The 21684-nt window shown below is 40.6% G+C and overlaps 1 pseudogene; it reads right to left on the bottom strand.

Annotated features, from left to right (window-relative positions):
- Positions 1-1261: 1261 nt before the first annotated feature.
- Positions 1262-2083, bottom strand: LOC145059767 (exosome complex component RRP45A pseudogene; annotated as a pseudogene).
- Between the last annotated feature and the right edge of the window lie 19601 nt (positions 2084-21684).

The following is a 21684-nucleotide window of genomic DNA, read 5'->3' as shown; positions in this document are numbered from 1 at the left end:
AATTCACACAAACACGCATAAACAGTTTAAATTCTGGTACTGTAAACACATATAGAAGAAAATTAGAAACTTTCTACGATTTCTCAATAACCCAAAAGAGAAAACCACATAAACAGTATTATATATGTGGTTATGTTGAAGATAAGTCACAAAAACAATGTTTCGAACCCTTAAACTTCTCAAGTTTTTGCAAAAATTTCATGAACTAATAAGCACCCACAAGAAAGAGAGTTCGGGCATTGAGCTGACCTGATGAATCAGAATCAGATTTAGAACTTTAGAAATTTGATATGTATCCCTAATCAGCTGCTGCCTCTTCGACTTCAACTCTCATGATATACATGTAGATTTAGCAAAAAAGGATAGATTATGTCTTCAGTATCAAGATTTTGACTAAACGAGTAGAAGAAAACAACATGTTTTGAGGGTGCTTAGTCGAATATAGGAGAGGTGCCATCCGTAGGCCAGCAGCTACTGCATTGTGAAATTGAGGCCAGGATTTAAGTTCTTGTATATTCCTTATATTTGGACCCAAGTTAACCTATGAAGCATGAAAAGAGTAAGATTTAAAATTAATGTACAGATAAATATTCCCTTTTTTCACAAAACAATAAGCACAACTTCCAAAGTCTTGATCCAAAAATATAGGTAGCTTACAACAATATGCCTATAAAAGTCGTGTTCTTTTTTTTCTCCTTTAAAGTGCTAATCTTTTGGATATGACAGAATGCCACACCATTGAGATAGTCACCCATGCATTTTTGAAAGAAATAGTAATTGTTTCAGATAAAAGGTACATAAACTAGCACTATAACTCTAAACAAACAAACCTGTGTCCCTGTAGCTCGGGACATTTTTTCTTGCTCCTGAAGAGTTTCTTCCACTCTCTGAACTGCAACTCTAGCTTTCTCAATTTCAGTTCTTGCAAAAGCTCTCTCTTCATCAACAAGCTTTTTTTGCATCTTCTAAAGCCTGCATGTAATTATAAATCTTTACCAAAACTAAACAACATAAATACAAGAGAAAAAATAATTTCTTTAAGGTGATAAACTAAAATAATGAAATACTATTACTAACCTGCTTTAGAAAACTTGCAAGCTTCTTAACCTCAGCTTTTTTTTTTAACCAACTCTCCTTCCCTTTGCTTTAGAAAACTTGCTTGGGTAGTTCTTCAAGTTTGCTGCTATTACCCTTTGAAAAAGATTTGTTTAATAATATATTAACTCTTAACATATTAAATAAAAACAATAAAAAAATAAAATTAAATAGACCATACCAATTTCCCTGAAATGACACAATGTGATTCAGTGTCTACTGCCCTGCTTTCCCTGCAAATTTAATCTCATCAAGTAGGTTTGGTTTGGCTATATCTCTTTTTTCATGAATCCGTACATTATAACTGTTCTGAAGTGTTGTTTCTTGTTTACATAATAGCTTAATAGGGACAGGATTTAATCTGTTATATATGGGTGTTCCATGTCTTTATGCTGACCATATATGGATGTAATCATGTAAATCACAACTTTGAAAAAAAATTAAGATGAAGTCCAGAAGAGCAGAAGTTTGAAAAATAGAAGCATAAGCAAGTAAATAAACTATCATACCTTAAACCATGATCTACAATACGCCCTAACTCAATAGCAGATTCTCCTGGACGACCTGACTCGAATGAAGGATCTGCCATGGGTGAGAACTCAGTGTAGATTGCAAGTGTCCTTTCACTAGGCCTGTCTCGATAAGGTTGTACTAGTTGTCCTGTGACAAATCCCATAACTCGAGTCTGTCCAAGCTGGATCTCTGATGAACCATCTTCTCTACAATATGAAAAACTCATCGTTCATTAACAAACCATTTACTTTTAGCCAACAGAATACTAAATCAAGGGATGACTTTGGGATTTCTTACCTTCCGAAGATGATAGATAGTTTTCTATAATCGAAGGACGCCTACCATCAACTCTAAGGTCAGATAGTAATGCAAACTCGATGAATTTCGTCTCATTCACCGACACTGTTACACTAGGGTTTATAAGGGAGAAGATTGATGAAGAAGTTGAAACCAATGAGACAATGAAAGCATACATACCTACTTGCCTGTAGACGGAGTAGTTGTTGCTGGTTGTTGCAGACGCGGGTGGTGGCGGTTTTTCATCTCTTCGCTTTGAGTCGATGAGAGGGTTTTAGGAGGGTTTGGACCCAAATCGATTTATATCTAGGCCTCCATGGTTGACTTACTGAAGATGGTGAAGCGGATCGGAGAAGAGGGAGAAGGAGGGAGAGGGGAGAATCGATGGCGGAGATGAAAGAAGAAAGAAGGTAGAAAAGAGGGTTTTCAAAATTTTAGGGATTTCGTTTTCCCCAGTATCTACTAAACACGCGTTTCTTTAAAATTATAAAGCGACACTTATAGAAGACGCACATTTTAGATAAAGTGCCCTCCGTGTTTTTAATTTTTTTACATTAGACACTAATTTAAGGGCACGCAATAATGCGTGACCTAAATCCTTAAATTTTTTGAAGAGATGATACTTTTTTAATGTCACTCTCTTTTGCGTAACATAAATCAATGAGTGTCGTGGTTTGCGCGTCGTAAAAGGGTCTTTTTCTTGTAGTGAGTTCGAAGGTCATTGGCCTTCGCTTCTTGTCAGCATAGCTCTTTTGACGATCTTGAGCTGCTAACATTCTTTCCCTGATCACTTTCAACTTCTCAGTAGTCTGATGGACCATCTCAGGTCCCATAAACTTCTTTTCCCTAGCCTCAAGCCAACAAGACAGCGTACGACACTTCTGTCCGTACAAAGCTTGATAAGGTGCCATCTTAATGCTTGAGTGAAAACTATTATTATAGGAAAATTCTACCAATGGTAAATGTTCATCCCAATTACCTAGGAATTCCAAGGTACATGATCTTAGCATATCTTCAAGTGTTTGTATCGTTCTTTCACTCTGACCATCAGTCTGCGGATGGTAAGTTGTACTTAAACACAACTTGGTACCCAATTCCTCTTGTAGACTTTTCCAAAACCTCGAGGTGAAACGACTATCACGATCCGACACAATCGTTAACGGAACACCGTGAAGTCTCACAATTTCCTTCACGTAAGAATTCGCAAGCTTTTCCATAGACCATTTCTCCTTGGCTGCTATGAAATGCGCACTCTTAGTGAATCGATCAACGACCACCCAAATCATGTCGTGACCATTCTTTGTTCTAGGCAGTTTAGTGACAAAATCCATAGCAATGTCTTCCCACTTACCCATAGGCACAGGAAATGGTTCTAAACTCCCGTACGGTTTCTGATGTTGTGTCTTGACTCTCGCACAAGTCACACACTCAGCCACATACTTTGCAACATCAAGCTTCATCGTCGGCCACCAGTAGTAGGGTTTCAAGTCCCTATACATTTTAGTGCTACCAGGATGAATTGAGTACATGGTTTTGTGAGCTTCTTCCATCAGAAGACCCCTAATTCCTCCTGACTTAGGTACCCAAATACGATCTTGGAATACCTTCAGTCCATGACTGTTTACACCGAACACCAACGTTTTGCCCAAACGTTCCTCCTTTCGGTCATTCCTTTCAGAAGCTTCCTCTTGAGCTTTCTTTATACTTTCCACAATGGTCGAGACAACTTCAATTCTCAACGCGCTTGGCCTTTTCCTTTCAAGATTGACTTTCTGACTGAGAGCATCAGCAACAACATTAGCTTTACCGTGATGGTAAAGTATCTCACAGTCGTAGTCCTTGAGTAACTCTAGCCAGCGTCGTTGCCTCATATTTAACTCTTTTTGATTAAAGAGATATTGGAGACTCTTATGATCAGTGAAAATTTTACACTTCGTGCCATAGAGGTAATACCTCCATATTTTCAGAGCGAAAACTACCGCTGGCAACTCCAAATCATGAGTCGGGTAATTCTTTTCATGCTCCTTCAGCTGTCGAGACGCATATGCTATCACCTTTTCTCTTTGGGTCAAAACACAACCCAATCCAACCCCAGACGCATCGCTATAAACAGCGAAGTCTTCAACTCCATCGGGTAAAGAAAGTATCGGTGCCTCACATAGTTTCTTCTTTAGTTGCTCGAATGCTTCTTTATGCTTATCACTCCAAGCATAAGTAGCTCCTTTGTGGGTCAAAGCTTTTAATGGAGTAGCAATCGAAGAAAAGCCTTGGATAAACCTTCGGTAATATCTGGCTAATCCTAAAAAGCTTCGGACCTCCGTGGGACTTTTCGGTTGTTCCCACTTCATCACAGCTTCAATCTTTGCTGGATCAACCATTATCCCTTCTTGGCTGACCACGTGACCCAAGAATTGGACTTCACGAATCCAAAAATCACACTTAGAGAACTTTGCATACAGCTTCTCCTTCTTCAAGACTTCTAACACTTCTCGCAAGTGTCTGCCATGCTCCTCTTGGCTTTTCGAGTAAATCGGAATGTCATCTATGAACACTATCACAGATTTATCAAGGAACGGATTACAAACCCTATTCATCAAATCCATGAACGCTGTTGGAACATTGGTTAGTCCAAACGACATAACCAAGAACTCGTAGTGTCCATATCTAGTTCTGAATGCAGTCTTCTCGATATCTTGCTCTCTTAGTTTTAGCTGATGATATCCTGACCATAGATCGATCTTCGAGAAATAGCTCGAACCTTGCAATTGATCAAATAGGTCATCAATCCTCGGCAACGGATATCTATTCTTTATTGTTGCCTTGTTCAGCTCTCTGTAATCAATCCACATTCTCATACTTCCATCTTTTCTTCTTCACAAATAACACCGGAGCTCCCCAGGGTGATGAACTAGGTCTAATGAAACCTTTTTCCAATAACTCCTGAAGTTGCATCATTAGCTCCTTCATCTCCGTCGGTGCTAGTCGGTAAGATGCTTTTGCTATTGGCGTGGTCCCTGGTAACAAGTCTATTCTGAACTCCACTTGTCTATCAGGTGGTAATCCAGGAAGATCTTTGGGAAATACTTCCGGATAATCACACACCACTGGAATACTCTGCATCACCTTCTTTTCCTTCTTAGCATCAATCACGAATGCTAAATATGATGTACATCCCTTGGTCAAACACTTTATGGCTTTCATTAGGGAAATGATTCCAGAATTCACTCTGCGTTTGTCCCCATACACCATAAACGAATCTTTCCCAGGCGGGTTCACTTTAACTATCTTCTTCTTGCACAAAATTTCGGCATCATTGGCGCTAAGCCAATCCATTCCCAACACGATGTCAAAACCATTAAGCTCGATAGGCAATAATTCCTCGTGAAACTTATTCCCATTAAGGTCGATTAAGATGGTTTTTATACGATGGCTAACAGGTACAAACTTGCCACTAGCTACTTCGACTAATAAAGCATCATCTAGTCTATCAATAGGAAAAGCTAGCTTTCTACCAAACTCATGCGAAATAAAGGAGTAGTTGGCTCCAGAATCACACAAATTTTGAGCAGGTAATTCGTTTACGAGAAAGGTACCTGAAGCGACATCAGCTTCATCTTTCGCAGCCTCAAGTGTCATCTGGAAGGCTCTCGCCTTCGGCTTTGGTGGAATGTTGGGCTTTGCTGCCTCCTTCTTCTTCGGACAGTCTTTAAAAATATGTCCCTCTTCATTACAACCAAAACACATCCTTTTGTTGTTCGGACACTCATTGGCAAAATGCCCAATTTTTCCGCACTTGTAGCAGGTTACATCCTCGCTACATTTCCTAAAGTGCTTTTTCTTACACTTATCACACTACTTCGCTTCGCCTCCTTTTCCTCCAAACTTTTTCGAATCAGATTTCAAAAATTTTCTTTTCTTTCTGGAACCAGATGTTCCCTCAAACTTTCTCTTCTCACCAACCTCAACCTTGTCGGTGGTTATCCCCTTAATCATGTTCTCAACAGACTTGGCAGCCCATATAGCTGCCTCTAGAGAATGTGTCTGACGTACTGGCACCTCGTACTCCCATGGGAGTCCCTTCGCATACCGGTCCACCTTTGTCAACTCGTCTGGGACGATATGCAAGGCAAACTCCATCTTATCGGTGAAGTTATTGGTGTATTCATCAACTGACATGCTGCCTTTCGTCAATGCCAAAAACTTATTCTCTAGTTCCAACAGATTTTGAGCCGAGCAGAACTTGCGCTTGAACTGCACCAAAAATTCTGCCCATGTCAATTGCAGTGGCTCATTAGGGCTCAAAGTCTTCCCTAGAGTGTTCCACCAACGAACGGCTCCACCTCGGAATTGTCGCACTGCATAGATAGTCTGCAACTTGCCTCTGCAGCCACAAGTCATGAAGGCTAACTCCATTTCGGAGATCCAATCCATAACTCCAATCGGATCCTCCTTTCCATTGAAGGTCGATGGTTTGCAAGTTAGAAAGTCCTTTTACTTGCATCCCATTCCATCATTCCTTCCATCATGGTTGTTTTGCCTAACTATCGGTGGGTTGGCTTGACCAATAGACCCACTGAAGTTTCCACCTTCCGAGTGCCCTTCATTTAATTCAGGCTCTTCCACACGAATTGACAGTTCTTCACGATTTTGTTAAAGCAACCATCTAGTTTCATCCATCTGACGATCCAACATTGTTTGAATCATCATTTGCACACCAGCCATGGTTATTGGCTCAGGTGTTGCTGCTATGACAAGTATTTGCTCAATCACTGGTGGTTGATTCCTATTTTCATCAGCATTTCCATCTCCACTTCTAGTTCTCACCATTTTGATCTACACACCGAATAAGGTGAAATTAGATCCTCATTCACGATAGATATTCAAATCATCCATATCACTCCGAAACGTTTACATGCCAGTTCTAAATTCGTAGACGTACGCTTAGAATCCTACACACATAAGGTTTCTAGATCCTGTCGGCAACAGACCATAGATCCGAACAAATAATATCATATATGGCAACATATAACATTTAGTACATAAAAGCATTTTAGGCAACTTCCCTAAAATAAACTAGTGCTCGTGTCTAAAACATAACAGACACACATCTCAAAATTTCACTTAGCATTCTAAGTTTAAGTCTAGAAATCCTACAAATTCCTAGTTCGCTTAAACTAATGCTCTGATACCAACTGTGACATCCCCAAAATCTCGGCCAGAAAAGACCGATTTTCATTTATGCTTTTAAAATAATTTCAGAGTAAATCCTTTTGATTTGAAAGAGTTGCGGAATTTGTTCCCAAAAACAAAACATGATAAAACAATGTTTACCAAAGCATTTCATAAAAGAAATGTATTTTCATTATATAATCAAAACTCGGGGTGTCATGTTCCGATACAGACTTGTAAACAAAACAACTTGATGGTTCATCCATCTTATGCCCTCGCACCACTTCCTGTAATACAAATAAAACTGAGTGGGTCAGGCTTGGGAGCCTGGTGAGCATATAAGGTTTGCAACCCACAATAAATAATTATATTTAATTTCCACCAACCAACAATAACCCAATTACCCATTCTCGTTATTCTCACTTTATGTCCCTAAAACAACTAACATAAGGGACCTAGTCTAAGAATATTTCATCGGGGCGACAACACATGCTTCAGGGGTTCCTCAGCAATATAAGTCAAATAAGGAAACCATGAGGGGGATGGAGTACAGCGAATGAACACCCAAGTTCATTAACACCTACAGGTGGCGAACCTGCTAATGTTTCCACAAGACTATCTAGAAAAGTCTGTGGTCGTCATCTAAACTCCGCTAGATGACTAAATCAAACAACAACGAGGCCTCTCATCTGTTTATTACACACCAACTATCTACCCATGTTCTACCCAACATATTAGTAGATAAAAATATACATTTTTATACATAGATAAAAACCTGTATAGCATGCTTTGATCAATACATATTCCACATAACAGATGAGGCACACACAGATAACACGTATTTCATAGAAAACAAATCAGATCTATGAGATAGAAGAGAGTGAATATACATTCACACATATAACACAAAATATACACATAACACATATTTCGTATAAAATACTTCATAATTATGCGTTAGAAGAAAGTGACCACACACTCACACCTACAAACAACAATATACTTAATACACTCGAACCATACTTGTATTATTATCGTGTTTGTGAAAGGTAGTATACACTCACCTGATCAGAAGATGATCGGATAGCACTACGGCTTGCAGAAGTAGTAATCCTCAGCAGATCTGGAAGATCTTCAAAAAAATCGAACTTCTCGCGGACAGAGCTTCGGCTCGGGAATCACACTTCTCGGGATCTTCGGGATCTCAGGACTTGCTTCGGGACTCAGGAATATTACCGGGGCTTCGGGGTACTTCTGGCACGCAAATCGAGGTAAAACGGGAGAGAGAAGAGAGAAAGATAGCAAAAGAGTCGGCTGCCCTCGCATTCTATTTATAGGAGGCTGGAGCCTCGGAGTACGCGGGGCGTACTAGTCCGAAATCGTCATTGCTTACGTATCCGAAGTGCTCGAGTGCGAGTGTCGACATTCCTCGATGTACGCGGGGCGTACTTCGGATGAGTCTGATGACTCCTCTTCGGATAATGCCGAATTTTCCAATTAAATTTAAATACAAATTATTTAATAACTTCGGAAATTCATATCTCCTTCATACGAACTCCGTTTTTGACGTTCTTTATATCCACGCGAAGGTGAGACTACGCTCCACAACTTTCGTTTAGACTCCGTCGGCTAATTTTAAATTTATTTTTATTATTTATTTTTAATAGGCCGGGACAGAAAAACTTTGTTATAAATTCATAACTTCTTCGTTTGACGTCCGTTCTCGCCTAACTTTTTATCGCTTCGATACCAACAACGAGATCTTCGATTCTCGTTTAGATCGATTCGACTAAAAACCGCTTGATCTCAAATCAAGTATTTCAGGCTGCATACCGCTAAGTCGAAACTTCAATAAATCATAACTTCCTCATACGAAGTCAGATTTTGGCGTTCTTTATATATTCGGAAACCTCGTTTCAACTACTACAACATTATCCAAAGATAACGAGTTAATTTTACACTTAAATTTTGACGCTTATTTTTATTCTTAATTAATCAAACCACATAATTAAGCAATTAAGCACAAAACACATAATACTCAAATAATACAATCTTATTATTTCAAAACGGGTTACAAAGGTTAACCTAGACTATTACATTGCCAAAAATGGCAAGCCCGGAAACACATGCGTTACAGAAGACAACCTTTCAGACTCGCTATGGTCATTAAGAGTTCATGGTAATGTCATTTTGGGCTCACCAATGCTCCTGCCATGTTTATGGATCTCATGAACCGCATGTGCAGACCGATGCTGGATCGGTCTATGATATTCTTTATATTTGATATATTAGCTTGTTCCAAGACTCAGGAGCAGCATGAGGAGCACATGAGGGAGGTGCTAGAGACATTGAGGAGGGAGATACTTTTTGCAAAGTTCTCCAAGTGTGAGTTCTGGCTGTGCGATGTGCAGTTTCTGGGGCACCTTGTCAACCAGAAGGGTATTTTGGTCGATCCGGCCAAGGTTGAGACCATGATGCAGTGGGATGCTCTGAGGTCTCCATCTGAGATTCAGAGTTTTCTTGGTTTGGTAGGGTATTATTGGAGATTCATCCAGGATTTCTCCAAGATTGTTGTTCCTCTGACCCGACTAACTAAGAAGTCGGTGACATTTCATTGGAGGCCTGAGCAGCAGGCAACTTTCGAGACTATTAGACAGTGATTGTGCAAGGTGCGGATTCTAACCTTACCGGAGGGTGTCGATGATTTTGTAGTCTACTGTGATGCTTCGGTCTCGGGTATGGGTGCAGTTCTGATGCAGTGGGGTCGCGTGATCGCATATGCTTCAAGGTAGTTGAAGCCTCATGAGGCAAACTACCCGACACATGATTTGGAGTTGGGGGCCATTGTTTTTCGCTCTCCAGATTTGGTGGCACTACCTCTATGGGGTTCGTTGTATCATATACATGAGCCACAAGATATTAAGGTATTTGATGAATCAGTCAAATCTAAATATGAGGCAGTGTCGTTGCTTAGATGTGGTGAAGGATTATGATTGTGAGATCCCCTACCACCCGGGGAAGGCCAATGTGGTGGTCGATGCTCTCAGTCGCATGGCTGTCGCGGATCCAATCAGGGATATATGCTTGAGGATGACAGTGATTACTTTATTGCTGGAGCGGATTCAGTAGGCACATGTTGAGGGTATGAAGGAGGTGTATCGTAAGTGTGAGAGGATTGTAGGTCAGGTGGCTTACTTCGATTATGATAGTCGTGGATTGTTGAACCTGCATCGTGGGGTATGGGTTCCTTATTGGGGCGGTGTGCACCAAGTTCTGATGGAGGAGGCTCACAAGTCAAGATTCTCCATTCATCTTGGGGCGAAGAAGATGTATCGAGATCTTCGCTCCGATTTGGTGGCCCTGCATGAAGCAGGATATAGCATGGTTTGTGGAGCGATGCTTGACTTGCTGGAAAGTCGAGGCCAAACATCAGCGACTGCATGGAAAAATGCAGCCGTTAAAGATTCCTGCATGCACATGGGAAGACATCACTATGGATTTCATCACAAAGCTAGCCGAGATTTACATCCGCGAGGTGGTAGCACGTCATGGGGTGCCAATTTTGGTTGTGTCAGACTGATATTTTCACTTTACTTCTAGTTTTTGGAAGCGGTTTCACGATGAGATGGGCACTCGTCTTCACTTAAGTACATCCTTTCATCCTCAGACTATCACACCCCCAACCAGGAGGGCGGAAACGTCTGAGGGCGGATGGCATCATTGTATAGTATCAAAACAATTGAATATGAATGAATCATAGCAACCAAACAACATATATTAAGATAACATGCTTACATTGTTAACATATTGTATCTGTGCATGAAATTACACAAAAATGACATAAAGTATGAAATTTCAAAATGCAGCAAATCTGGTTCTTAGGTACCTGCTTACTGGTTCCATGAGAATACAAGTCATTTGAAAATTGTCAACATTGAATGTTGGTGAGTTCATAAGCATATTTGTATGAAAATATATGTAACATCTTTTTTTTGTAATAATTTGTAGTACTCCAGAAAATCCGATATTTTCTGTGAAAAATGGTTTGTAAGTTTCGTTCCAAAACTGTGAATAATTGCTTGCATGTCCTTCGTTTTCTTTTGTCTGTAATTGTAAAAAGTGTGTTCCTAGAAAATCCAATATTTTCTGTTGTATGAAAAATTGTAGTATCAAAACCCGAAGACTAGAGTGGTGACAATAGTGTATTAAAAAAATGAAACATAGTTTTGTATTTTATAAAACCAGTGAAGTGTATATTCTCCGTGAAACATCCCAAAAATACAAGCTAAAAATTTTGTTTTAAAATCATTTAGCAACGATAATATTATCACCACGTAATCAAATCATCAAACATGTATCTTAAAATCTCATAAAATCTATCAACATATAACTGTCTCATATAAAATATCAGAGTAAACTCCCAGGCTACTAAAAACTGTGGTGTGTGCCATGCCATCAACTCGAGCCCTTCCCTTTGCTAGCTGAAGTACCTGAAACAAACACTGAAACTGTAATCACGAAGCTTAGTGAGCTCCCCCAAACTACCACATACCATACACATGTAACATGCAAGTAGGAGATACGGGCCCCGCCCACACTCATGGAGATACGGGCCCCGTCCACACTCATGGAGATATGGGCCCCGCCCACACTCCGCTAACTAGGAGATACCGGCCCTGACCACACTCCGCTAACTCTGAGATACGGGCCCCGCCCACACTCAGCTACTTCGAGATACGGGCCCCACCCACACTCGACTGCTATGAGATACAGGCCCCACCCACAGTCAGCTACTAGGCAGACATACAAGTATCACATAGACAACAAGTATAACTAAATTTATCATTCAGACTTATATCATAATCAAACTCAGCTACCAGGAAATACGGGCCCCGCCCACACTCAGCTAACTGGGAGATACGAGCCCCACCCACACTCAACTACTAATCATAACACGCTACGGGCCGACCTTGGTGCCTTAGACTTGTTCCTACTAAAGGGAATCTCACCTCTTGACTGTCTGTTGAAACTCTGAGTGAGGAATCCCTATCTGCTGCTCCGGCGACTCTCCGGCTATAAATTTCCATAAAGATACTTAGTCAAAAGCTGATAACTACTCTTAGGTTAAAATGACCATTTTACCCCTGGCTAAAGTCAACATCCTGGTCAAAGTCAACATCCAGTTTACTTGACTCGCCGAGTTGGTCCACCAACTCTCCGAGTCCCTATTCCTTCATCTTTACCCAACCCCGACTCTACTCGTCGAGTCTAGCAAGAACTCGACGAGTCCTCCTTCAACCACGACATCGGGATAATCTTCAACTGACTCGTCGAGTTCATCCTTGAACTCATCGAGTCCATCTTCATCATATGAATGTGTCTAGTCTATGAGTCATCGAGTTATATGAACAACTCGTCGAGTCCGTCTTCATGGGTTGGGCGATTGCCTTGGACTCGCCAAGTCCCATGGTTTCCAGGTCTGTTACTATGTCTACTTTGCTATGTCCTCATCCTGGACTCAACTAGTCCCCTTCTAGACTCAACTGGATCTCTTCGAATCATAAAAAGGTTGGGGAACCCAACCCGGACTCGCCGAGTCCCATGAACGACTCATCAAGTCGACTAATGTCCAAGTCCATAACTCAATTTCTGTTGTGCAAAACTCATCCAAAAAGTAGACATGGGCTCCTAAGATAGATATAAAACATAAAGTCATGAACTTTACGTACATATATGGGACTTTTATGCTCAAAGGACCAAAAATAGGGTTTATTACATACATGGGGTTCTCATGGCCATAACGATGGCACCTTTATGCCATGAGGACCTTCCAAGGTTCCAGATCTAAAGGTATATCAACTTGGGACATCCAAGTCTCAAGGATCAAGCTTCTTCGACCCAAAACTCCATAAAAATAACCACAAGGAGATCTACGAAACTACAAGTCAAGTATGAAGCTTGATTACAAGAAAGTGAAGAGAAAATGATGTTGTTCCTAGATCTACAAACTTCTCTTGAAGTCCTCCTTCTTCCTCTTCTTCACAAAAGCTTAAAATTACACAAGATTACTCAAAAATGGCACTCAAACACTCACAAGGCTCAAGGTGGCGAGTTAGGGTTTTTTGGATGTTGAGGGAGTGATAAGGGAGGCCACAAGGGTGTTATGTTCCTTTAAATAGGGGAACAAACCCTTAAAATTAGGGTTTCCATCAGACAGCTCCTACTTGCCAAGTGAGTCTTCCAACTTATCGAGTAGATCACTTAGTTCCCCGACCCGGATTCGATCCTACTCGACGAGTTGAGCCTCCAACTCACCGAGTCCAAGGGTAAAATATGAAGTTTGGCTTGAATTTAAATGCGTACCTGAGACCAGGCGTTACACTCTGTAAATCCAAAATAGTGTTGTTAATCCCTACGTAAGTCGTTATAACCATGCTTGATGTGACTGATATGCCTGTCATGATGTTCTTCGGGCGTCAGTTTCGGTAAGATATTTGTCACCTTAGACTAGCCCTGTCTAGCTGTAGCGAACAACTCAGGTGTGGGGGTGTCAATCCCCGTATAGATCTATACACAATTACCTCGCACTCCCTCCAGGAGACTCTGGTTATAAGCACAGAACTTAGGGTGTACGCTAGGAAGGTACGATGAAGGTAGTGTCTCATTAGAGCATTAACGGATTTATGCAAATTTCGAGTCCCTTTATTGATTAAGGAAATAACCTTTCTATTGCAAACTTGTGACAGATTTTTTATGACACGCGTTTTGCAGGCTTCATATTATTCAGTTTATGACGCGCGTTTTACAGATTTTATGACACACAGATTATTATCCATGCCTTAAGAGTTTTATGACACAGAGTTTACGACACGCTAATGTTTCTGTCATGAACTGTTTTGTACACCATTTTGGTAAAACTATTTATAACACTTTATAAAAATAGTCATCATTAAGCGTGTCTAGTTGTAACATTTGGTGTAAAAATAGCATAAAATTTTGTGCTTTAAACCATTAAAATAGTGAATACAAGTTTACGACCATTTTACAAATATAATTATTTTTAGTAAAACATCAAACTATGTATTTACGTTTTGCACCTTGTCACCGGTTTGAAAGTTTTGAGTCAAAAATATTTTCATGTTGGTTTGAATCTAGAGAGTCACGATTTTTATATTATCACAAATGATAAACTTTTCATTTTATCCAAAATTTTGTGTGGGTTTTATAAGCAAAATAGTGTGTGTGTGTGTGTGTGTGTGTGTGTCCAAGAGTTAAACATGCATGTATATATACATGGCATGTTTTCCATACTTTTGAGTGTACAACCCATGTCCACAAGTTTCTATGTAACATATAAGTTAACAAACCTATTCATCACGGTTTTTATGAAGATACATAAGATAAAATCTTTTTTGCACAAGCACTTGTTCCATTTTCAACACATAACTAAGATGTATGCAATTATGCAAAGTTTAAACACATAACACATAGGTACATGCAAATATACAATGGTTAAACGAAACTTGACTTGTATTCTCCCCCCGAAAAACATGAAAAATACGAAAAACACGGGGGTATTAAGCTCGCCTTGATTTCATGTGGTAGGAAGAAGAAGAAAGAAGTTTTCGAGCCTATCTTGGTCTTGGAGAGATTCTCGAAAAGTTGATGTTCTAAGGGTCATACACACGAAAATGGGGGTGTAAATGGAATGATTTTAGCACTAACATGTATATAAGCACTAGTGTTTTGCAAGGAACTTACCAAGTTCTTAAGAGTTGCTTGAAGAAAATACCCTTGAGGATGACACTACTCACGAATTATTGAGGGAGAAATGAGAGAATTTTGAGAGTGAAGTGAGTGAAATAGTTTTGTGTGGGCGTGGGAGGGTGATCGGCCGATCTCTCTCCTATATGGGGGGGATTTGGTTGACTTTTCTATTATCTTAGATATAAGGAGGGTAATTAGTACATAAGCTTGGTTAAATGGTGGTTAAATACTTGGATGATTATGGGATAATAATGAGGTGGCAAGTTTTTTCCCATTTATTTTGTTTCATGCTCAACCGATTTCATCACCTTGAGAGGGGGGTTTTAGTTTTAGGGTGGCCGAAAACACCCTAACTCTTTAAAGGGTTTGCGGTTTTGATGTGTGTATGGGTTTTTGGGTTTTATTTGATCCAATGGATGAGTTTTCGGTCCAATGGAAGGCCCAAAAGAAGGTCCTATTAAGGTGTTTATGGATTTTGGGCTTATTTTGGACCCAATAAGAGAGTTTTTGGTCATATAAGGCCCAAAGGAAAATGTGCTTTCAGCCTACCGGGTTTGGGCCGAGAATTATTGGGCTAAGACCCAAAATCGATTGGGCTAAACTATTTGATAAAGTTTTGGGCTTGCATGAGGTTATTTCAACTTGATTCACAATGTATGCACATATGAATTCATATAACATTGTAGTTTGAATTTCACTACTTTGAGGCAATAAGGTTACATAGAGGGGACGATCCAAATTCTGGAGGATATGTTACGCACATGTGTATTGGATTTTAGTGGGAGTTGGGATACGTATCTTCTGTTAGCGGAATTTTTGTCTAACAACAATTATAACGCTAGCATAGATCAACCTCCCTTCGAGACGCTCTACGGGAGGAAATGTAGGACCCCGATTTGTTGGGGCGAGGTTGGTCAATGAGTCATGGGGAGTATCGAAGTGGTAGTTAAGACTACTGAGATGATTCAACAGGTCTGGAGTAGGCTCCAGACAGCTCGGAGTCGGCAGAAAAGCTATGTCGACAAGCGCGGGTCAAACTTTGAGTTTCAGGTCGGGGACATGGTTCCCCTAAAGGTGTCACCTTGGAAAGGTGTCATCCGATTCAAGAAGCGGGGCAACCTGAGCCTCAGGTACATCGGATCGTTCAGGATTTTGGGTTGGGTAGGCCGGGTTGCTTATCATTTGGATCTTCCAGCAGAGCTCAGCCAGATTCACAACATCTTTCATGTCTCTCAACTGCGTAAGTGTTTAGTGGATGATTCCGTAGTTGTACCCTTGGAGAATATTCAGGTGGATGACCGCCTGAATTATATAGAGAGACCAGTGGCTATTTTAGATCGGAAAACGAAAACCTTGAGGATCAAGGTTGTGGAGCTGGTGAAGGTGTAGTGGCCGCACCGCAAGGGATCCGAGTGGACTTAAGAGCCTGAGGAGGAAATGAGGGAGCACTATCCGGAGTTATTCTAGGCGGCGGCTGATTCAAGTGGGGGAGATTGTAACGCTCAGTATTTCTCCAAGGTATTATTTAATTATTTCTATTAATTTGGGCTTGGATCCATTGGATCATTATTATTTGGGCTTAAGGGTGTCGTACGCAGGGCGTACCACCCGATGTATGCGCAGCGTACTAGTATGATATGATCGCACATGCCATGCACGTATGCCCAGCGTACTAAAGAGTACGCACAGCGTACATGTGCAGTCTTCAAACCCTAAATTTTAGGGTTGAGCTCTATATAACGAACATTATGTCTTGAAGACCAGCCTCCCTCTCACCCTTAAGTAACTCCCACAAAACCCTAATTCATTTATTGTGTGTTCTTGTGTTTGGAAGGCCTCTTGAGAGCATTCTTGGTGTTTTGGTCCATTCTCCAAGGAAGTGAAGGTTGAAGCAAGGTGGTGGTTCAAAGGAGAAGGTGTAGATCTGGGATTGTTGCTTCATTTCAGACCTTTTCAAGGTATAAAGTCTTGAACTTGCCTTATGAGTTCTTAGATCTCTTGAGTTGAGTTTTTGAACCTCCATGGTCTAAAAAAATGAAGCTTTATGGTTTAAAATCGTTTCTTAAGCTTAGGGTTGCCACCCTTGGTGTTATGAGAGTCCCTAAGTTAGAAAGTATCCATCTTGGAAGTCTTGTAGCATCCATGTATGAGTTTTGTTCATTTTTAAGGGAGAAGGTTGTTATATTTCATGTTTGTGCCCATTTAGGGGCATGCAAGCCGCCAAGTAATCAACTTTATGGGTTAAGACCCTTCAATGGACTCAGATCCATGTTTGGAGCTTTAGATCTTAAGGGATTAAGCTCTTTTTGGGATTATGGATTAACAGGAGAGTACGGTGGGTGTACAAGCTCGTACATGCAGCGTACAAGCGATGCAATCTATATGCTAAGCGTATAGTTGAGTACACCCCGCATACTCAGTGGATTTAGGCTACTGTCTTTTGGGCCTCGGGGTGGCTTTTTTCTTAGGATTGTGCGAATCGACTCTTTGGGTTAGGCAAATGCTTTTGGGCCTTGGGTTAGAGCCATATGAAGGGATTGGGCCCAATTGGAAATCGGGCCGTATTTTGGGACTTGTAGGATTAATTATCTCTTGTTGGTCATCGGTTATGATCTACAGTGTCATTTTGGACAAGGGTATGTTATGGGTAAATGGGTCTTTTACCCCAGTGAGAAGTTATGGTTAAGTAATTTAGATCCCGAACTTATCAAGCTTTTATTTGATAATTGATAGCTCGGAGAATCATAGGACCAGTAGTCGGGGATCATCTGTATCATCCAACTTTGCAAGGTGAGTTTCCATCTAGAATTGAATGGGTCGAAGGCACCAATGCCGACCCATGTATATGTTATAAGCGATGTTAGGCGGAACTTGATAATTATTGCATGATTGGTTATACTTGTTTTATGTGTGATGCTTGTATGTGTTTGTTTGTCAAGTGAGTGTGGGTGGGGCTCGTATCTTATAATCTGTGAGTGTGGGCGAGGGTTGTATCTCACCGATTATGGGTGGGGCCCGTATCTCATTGGGCGGGGCTCGTTCTCCGAGTGGACGGGGCCCATATCTCCTCGAGTGTGGGTGGGGCCCGTATCTCCTATGTGCAAGATATGTGTGGTATGAGGTAGTTTGGGGAAATTCACTATGCTTTGTGCTTACAGTTTTCTGTTTTGGTTTCAGGTACTTCCGGTAGCAAAGGGAAGAGCTCAGGATGAGTGCATTGCACACACCTTGATGTTTTTACTTGGGATGATACTCTGAAATTTATTATGGATACTTTGATTTATGAACACAATTGTATGTTTTGACAAATGTTGTTATTTTATAATTTTAAAACGAAATTTTTAGACCATATTTTACGTATGTTACTGTTCTAGAGTTCTTCGATTCAGGTGAGTTTTCCTCACTGTACTTGTGGGTTGAAGGCACCAATATCGGCCCACTAGGTTATGTATCATGGTATATAGGATTTTGTTATGTTGTGGTGATCTGATATATATATATATATATATATATATATATATATATATATATATATATATATATATGTATCCTGATATATATAGGATATTGTTGTGCTATAGTGATCTGCTAGATCTGTGTATATATCCTTATATAATAGAATGTTGTAGTAGTGCTATATTGGTTATCATCTAGTGGAGTGCCCTGGGGGTTGTATGTAGTCATGTAGGATAGCCTGAGAACTCTTGATCTAGGCTTTCTTGCATGTTCCTTGTTTGGTTGTGGCACGAGAGTAGGATCATCTGTTCGGGTGGCTATCTCGCCTCTTGTTACTTATGGTTATGCATTTAATGGAGGTTAGATGGTAGCGGGATAGTGTGATGTGAGAGGACTAGTAGGCGGTAGTAAGTTGTATGATTGATGTTTGCGTGTGTTATGCTCCTACTTGATCCTTGATTGTTTATATGTCGACATATGGTGGTAGTTGGTTGAGGTTGTCCTACTTTGTGCTATAGGCCAAGATACCCGGTGCGGGAAGGCTGTAAGTAATAGACATAGAAGCTCAGGAAGAGCAGTTGGGTTGAGGCGATAGGACAACAAACCCTGCGTATTCAAGCCCGATAGCTGATTGGACCCGTTGCATGTTGGCATTCAAGTCCGAGGACTGATTAGGCATGGGCATTCCAATCCAATGATTATGGGCCGTTATGCATGCTTGTATGTTTATCGTATGGGGTATTTTGGTGGAACTCACTAAGATTTTTTGCTTACCCAATTGTCTATGTTGTTCAGGATTTATCGGTGATCGTGGGAAGGCGAAGGCGGGATTGTACACACTCATCAGCAACATTGAGAATTCCATATATCTTATATTACTCTGATTTTTAATAAATATATTTTGAAATAAATAGTTTTCTTAATAATAGATTTATAGTTGGGAAGTTTTACTTTAATAAAATGAAAATTTTTGGTTGTGAAAATAGGATGTTACATCGAACCATTTAAAGATAATGTTATCTAACTAGTAATACAAATTAGGTGCAACATGATATTTCTTTAATTAGCATAAATGACGTGATCACCAACCAAGATTGGACAAAGAATATATCAAATTATGTAGCAATCAACCGAGCTTGATTTTCATTTTTGAAGGATAAGGAGTGTGATGGATTACCCAAAGAAAAAGAACCATAGAGGTTGTTGTAGTAGTACGTTATAAATAGAAACATATTGTAACATCCCAAAAATACAGTCTAAATTTTTCATTTTTAAGTCATTAATAAAACCATAAATATCATTCATCATATAAAATCATAAGTCGTGTATCTCAAAAAATATCATAACATCTGTCAAATATATTAGAATATAAACATCCCAGGCTAAACAAATGGTGTGTGCACTGCAATCATCCCGAGCTCTTCCCTTTGCTACCGGAAGTACCTGAAACCAAAACTGAAAACTGTAAGAATGAAGCTTAGTGAGACTCCCCAAATTACAACATACCATACACATAACATGCAACTAGGAGATACAGACCCTGCCCACTCTTATGGAGATTAGGGCCCCTCCCACACTCTGTTGTCTAGGAGATTCGGGCCCCTCCCACACTCTACTGCCTAGGAGATTCGGGCCCCACCCACACTCCGCTGTCTAAGAGATTCGGTCCCCGCCCACAGTCTGTTGTCTAGGAGATTCGGGCCCCGCCCACACTTCGCTACTAACATGCATACAAGTATCACACAGACAACAAGTATATCTATTACTATCAAGTAGTCACATATCTATAATCAAATAATACTACGAGATTCGGGCCCCACCCATACTCGGCTACTATGAGATTCGGGCCCCGCCCACACTCAGCTACTAACATATTACATATACGGGCCGAACTTGGTGCCTTAGCCTCGTTTACTGAAGGAAACTCACCTTGCACTGCTGAAGTCCCTCGAATAAATCTCGGGTTGCTGGTTGACAGATTCTCAAGCTCTCAACATTAAAACAAAACCCAATTAACCATTTGGGCTTCCTATGCATAACTCTAAAATCCCCACTTGGGGTAAAAGGACCATTTTACCCATAACCTAGCTTGGTCTAAGATTAAGACCCAAACTCATACTCTGAAGGCCCAAAAGTCAAATAATCAACCCCTCACATGGTCTCACCTTAAGGCCCAGCCATTTATTCTTGTCCAACACTTGGCAAACCAATGGTCCAATATCCCATAATCATCAAGGCCGAGTTATAGCCCATCTATGGTCCAATTTTCCAAATTGGGCCCAAGCCTTTCCAATGGGCCTTGTCCTGAAGCCCAATTTAATATTCTAGTCCATATACTTGCTCTTGGATGGCCCATCAATTGCCCAATCACCAAAGCCCAACAAAGGGCCCAACTCAAGGCCCAAACGAAATAAGGATTTTTTTTACATAAAGTGATGATTAGGATTAAGTCTTCTCACTTAACCCATTAGGTCCATTACTCTACTAGGCGAACATATAGTGGAATCAGCATAAATCATAACTTTAGTCCACTGGTCCAAACGCGGTTCCTGGCAATCCAAAACTAACATTTTCCAAAATTAGGGTTTTCTAAACCCTAATTAGGATTTCCAACCCAAATCACAAACCAACTAAGTCCAAATTAAACTATTGGGCCGATTAGGGTTTTACTATGTCGTGCACCACCCACTCCTACCTCGGACAGTGGTGGTCGACGGCGACTTCCGGTGACAGCCACCATTTCTAATGGTGGTGGTGGTGGTTCCTGCCAAAAAAACGCATATACAACTTCACACCCACAAAATACACACTCTCACACACAATAACACACACAGCTACCCTTCACAATGGTTGGTGGCGGCAGAAAATGGTGGCAGTGTAACACCGTAAATTTTCAAACCAAATTTTTCATTTTTAATTTCATAAAATACATGTCATTTTAAATAAACACCATTTAATACTCAACAAGGTTTTCAAAACATTATCAAAATCCAGCATCCTCATTCATAACTCTTTTTTCATGCATGTACAATCGAGTCGCCGCCTTCCCGCGATCCTGATAAGAACCTGAAACACATAACACATAACACGGTAAGCACGAAGCGTAGTGAGTTCCCCAAAATACCACATACACACATTAGCCACTGGAGGCTATAACTCTATAGGACCCTCCAGTCCGATGTATCTCAGCGGGACCCTCCAGTCCTATAGCTCGTTGGACCCTCTGGTCCGGTTTAGCTCGTTGGACCCTCCGGTCCGGTTTGGTTGAGGACCCTCTGGCCTCATAAATCGTTGGACCCTCTGGTCCGGTCTGTAAAACTCTGCATGGTATAAATCACAAAGAAATAATGCACAACATAACACATAAGGCAGGATAACATAATACGC

The sequence above is a fragment of the Lactuca serriola genome, chromosome 6 (genome assembly GCF_051521515.1).
Source record: "Lactuca serriola cultivar US96UC23 chromosome 6, Lser_US96UC23_V15, whole genome shotgun sequence".
Lineage (NCBI taxonomy): Eukaryota > Viridiplantae > Streptophyta > Magnoliopsida > Asterales > Asteraceae > Lactuca > Lactuca serriola.
Note: the sequence above shows the minus strand (reverse complement) of the source record. Positions and strands in the feature narration are given on the sequence as shown.